General features: G+C 53.8%; 1 long non-coding RNA gene across 2 annotated transcripts in view; it reads left to right on the top strand.

Moving 5' to 3' along the window:
• The first annotated feature begins 2941 nt into the window (after nucleotides 1-2941).
• The window catches only part of LOC113202767 (uncharacterized), a 54663-nt gene continuing 53296 nt past the window's right edge, over nucleotides 2942-4308 (top strand). For both annotated transcript variants that reach the window (XR_008011401.1, XR_008011402.1), the window contains exon 1: nucleotides 2942-3111. This is a non-coding gene — a long non-coding RNA (uncharacterized LOC113202767). The remainder of the gene's footprint in view (nucleotides 3112-4308) is intronic.

Here is a 4308-nt window from a genome sequence, read left to right as displayed (position 1 = left end):
AAAGTCCATACAAGCGACGAGGAGCACTTCGCTGCTTTATCCCGCTCTCTTTCCTTCAGCCTCAACTACCGCAAGGTTCTGCCGCACGCGTCGTGCGCGACCCCGTCTCCACCCCGCACCGCGACGCGCCAGCAGCAGCCCGGCGACGACTGACGGCCGCGGGCACGGCCTGCTTCGCCAAGGAGGAATATAGCAGCAAGTCAACACCTCCTCAACCTCCTCTTGGCGACACACACACACACACACACACACACATCCCTCCCTCCCTTACCTGGCCGCGCAGGCACACCCTCCCTGCCCGCTCAATGGCCGACCATCCCGCCAGGCAGGTGATGTTGAGGAGCTCCGTCAGGATGACTTGGCAACGCCGCCGCTTGCGCGACCCAATTCGACCGATTCAAACGCACGTACACACGAAACTCAGAGTTGTATGGGTGTCGCACATTTGTAGATGTGACCATTTGCACACGCACACACGTATACGTCTACAGACGAAGAGACCTAAGTCCTCACACAGACTGTATCATTACAGAGAACGTTCTCATCGCAATTGTTTCTTGTGTCAAGTGCATGCTGCCACAATGTTTAAATTCAATCTTGATTCAAGGCATTAGTTATTGTATTAATAATGAAATAAGATTTTTCTCTTATTTGAAGGTAACATCAGCTTTTTACGAAGGTGCATGAAACTAGGAACAGTTTATCTAGATTTACCCATACTCGTACATGTGTGAGATATTTAAAGACACATTGGTGTGTGTCGCAGCTGGGTGGGGCAAAAGTAAGACGACGATAAGCTCGTAAAACCAACGGGGCGACAAATAGTGCACAAGTATCGTAGCGATTGCTCAGGCAATTACGTCACACTTTGCCGCAATCTGTGCAGCAGCAGCAGCAGCACCGACGCTCAGGGGGATGAGCAATATTAGCAGCAGCAGCAGCAGCGGCGGCAGCAGCGTCATGTAGCAGTAGCACCTGAGACAAATGCTGGCGGTGGGGAAACAGCGATAAAGCACGGGCACAGCCCCACCGCCACCCCTGCAGGGCTCGGCGGCAGCAGCGGGAGCGCGCCCCCCCGGCGAGCGGGCTGGGCGGCCGGGGTTGATAAACCTCCTGGCACATGCGCCCGCCCCCGCCCCACCCCGCCGCCGCGCTCAGCCCGTGGCGGTGTATATAGGCCGTATCACACGCCGCCCCTATATCAGCAGTAAAGGTAAGGGGAAGCCCTCCACGTCATGATAATGATTATTATACTGCGTAGGTGTTGTTTGTTTGAAAATTTTTATTATTGTTTTTATTATTTTTATTTCTATGATTATGATTGTGATTATGATAATTATGATTATGATTATTATTGCCCCCTTTCCTAAACTATGAACTTTCCCTGAGGTATATTTTTTCTTGTTCACTCCATTTTAGCCGTATAAAGAGCCGGCCAGCTGTTGTCTCCACCAGCCCCTCCACCACGATCCCCGCGTAAGACAAAACCACCGACAAGAGGAGGAAATTCTTTTCCACAGTCATTCAAGAAGATGCCGCCGACGGATGCTACCGGCCCCACGCGGCCGCTGCCGCTCCCACCAACGACAGCCACCCGCCCACCTCCCTCCTCCTTTACAGCGGACGTCCTTCAGCCGTTTTAATTTTAATATTTTTTAAAAAACGTGTTTGCGGCTGGAATCCTTGCTGTCGGCGGCCTAACTAACAAGCTGTTCGGGCTCGGCCCTTTTTTGGGCCGGTACATCAATAATACACTGCGCCCGTCCAACCGTCCATCCGTCCGACTGGCTGGTTGTCTGTGCGTCCGTCCGTCCGTCCCGGTCCGGCCGCCTGTGTGCATCCCTATGCATTCAACGAGTTCGAAGTGAACTTTAGCACGAAACACAAATAAAAACATACGAAAATAAAGATGTGAAACAAAAATGCACACTACCACCGCATTCGCATCGAAACATCTGCAAGAAAATGTTGAAAGAATAAAAATAAAAATATGATGAATACTGCGGACAACGCGGGAAGCATGTTTTATGTGTGAGTTATCGTCTTCATTTGTGGGACGTGTGTGTTGGTTATGCATGACATGACGCGATTCGGTACGCACATGTCTGCTCTTTGGAATGAATGCGTCTCAGCCTGGGGCGGTACGTAATATCAACACACATCGGCGACGTGAAATTCCTCAAGGAGCAAGAGAGAGAGAGAGAGAGAGAGAGAGAGAGAGAGAGAGAGAGAGAGAGAGAGACCACGCATTGCTCGCATTCAGGAGAGACAGCCGTCGGACGCTTTCTCGTCAATTATTTTGTGACGTCCCTTAATTAATTTGTCCGACTGCTCGGCTCCGTTTCGCAGAAGACGGAGGACGGAGGACTTTTTTGATGCATATAATATTTTTCCCAATCCATTCAGGAGCTTGAGGCATATTTCCAACACATGTTTCAGTAGTTTAGTAATTGACCCGATCAGGTTCATGGTTCACGATACGGTTTTATCTTGCAGCCCTAGAAAGCGGTAAGTCGCCTTTCTACCATGAGGATCAATGGAAACGCGTGACGTGCAGTGACGACGGAGCTGAAAAATACTCACTACGCGGCCGTTCAAAATGATTCAGAGACAATACTCTCAGCTGGCCGGCCGCACCATGGCGCAGCGGCAGCCGCCCGCCCCCAGCTTCCCCCTCCACCTGGCTAGAGCGCTCCTCCACTCCCGGCCGGCCCATCGACCGCTCCTCGCTGCTCGCTCGGCTCCGCTCGGCCCGACTCGGCTCGCCTCCACTCCGAGCTCGGAGCGCACCCGACCGCCGACCTCGGCTGAGCTCCACTCGGCTCGACTCGGCACGGCGCGGCGCGCCCGGCCAGCCACCCAGTCCCTGCGCGCGGCCGGGGTAGACCCCTTTCGACCGCCATCTTGGTCTGATGCTTGCCGCCCGCCAAGTCGGGCTGCGCCGAGCCATGGGCGTCATAACCTCCCACACTTTGGGAGGTATTTTGCAGGATTTCCCGGTGCGCAGGTCGAAAAGGGCACACTGGACGTAAGGACGAGGTGCAGGATGACTGCAGGGACGGCCAGAGCTGTGCGCAGAGCGCGGCCGGACGCAGGAGGCTAAAGACTGAGGTTTGTTTTTTTCTGGGCGAGCCTGGCCTCGAGGACGCGGCGGACGCCATGTTTGGTTAGTTCGCTCCGGCTGCGTCGGCCGAGAGTTTTTTGTAATTTCGTCGCGAAAGTGTTATTTTGTATGTGATGCACGCAATACACCGCCATGAACGGCGGTCGCGATTTCAGTGCTCATCGGAAAACAATATGACCGCCGGGCACATCACACTCTGCTGGCGGAGGTCCTGAATTTCAACTAAATTACATAAATAAGCTGAGACAAAGTCGTGGGCAGTGACAGAAAACCGCATCACACAATCCGTATTGACGAGCCGGGCCGATTCTTAATTACGGCATGTCAAGAAACGCGTCATTGTGATAATAATTATCGCATATCAATCTGGTTTTCTTACAAATTCATTCAATTTTGAGTTGGTTCGAGCGAGAGGGCAGGAGAGGAGGTGGGGGCAGGGAATATCAGGCGGGTCAGGAGGGCCCTTGCACCACGGTGCGCCGGTCATAATCAGAGCTCTAATTGGAAAACTAACATCATTACCTGGTAACGCTGCTAATTTCTAAGTAATGGCGCCACTAAAATCACATTTGCCGCGCTGCATCGCAACGCGCATGCGCTTCGATAACTCGCGCTAATGGCGTCCTCGCTCACGCCAAAGCAAAAACCGACCGATTTTCCGTCTCTGTCCCACTTGCAAGCGATGCCGGGAGTGTGTGCATGTGAGACAAAGAGCGAGAGAGAGAGCAAAGGCGAACCTGAGCGGCAGCCAGAATCCCGCCAAACGATGCTGCAAAAAAAGATAGCTCTACCCCGGTAAAAATACAACAAAAATACCACAGACTCCGCGAGATGCGCGTTTTATTTTTGTCTGTGTAGTGACAGGGGCCGATCTCCACCACTCACGGCGGCAGCCGGAAACGTAATTAGGTGTGAAATTGCGGACGCGGGGTAACGAAAAACGAGCCGCTCGCCGCGCCGCAAGCCGTTTGAACGTTCCCGCGCACCGACGCTGCGCCATACATTTTGCCCGGCGTAAGCGGCCGAGTTTTTCATCCTTCTCATCCCATCAGGGGCAGCAGTACCGTTTAGTGCGCCGTACGATTAACCGGGCGGATCGGCAGCGGCCGCCGGGGCCTGCTGGGCTCGCCTGCCCCGCCGAATAGCAATCTTCCCTCCTTTGCCAGCGCTCGAGCCCCCCCCCC

This window comes from Frankliniella occidentalis, unplaced genomic scaffold, assembly GCF_000697945.3.
Source record: "Frankliniella occidentalis isolate FOCC.00 unplaced genomic scaffold, Focc_3.1 Scaffold102, whole genome shotgun sequence".
Classification (NCBI taxonomy): Eukaryota; Metazoa; Arthropoda; class Insecta; order Thysanoptera; family Thripidae; genus Frankliniella; species Frankliniella occidentalis.
Note: the sequence above shows the minus strand (reverse complement) of the source record. Positions and strands in the feature narration are given on the sequence as shown.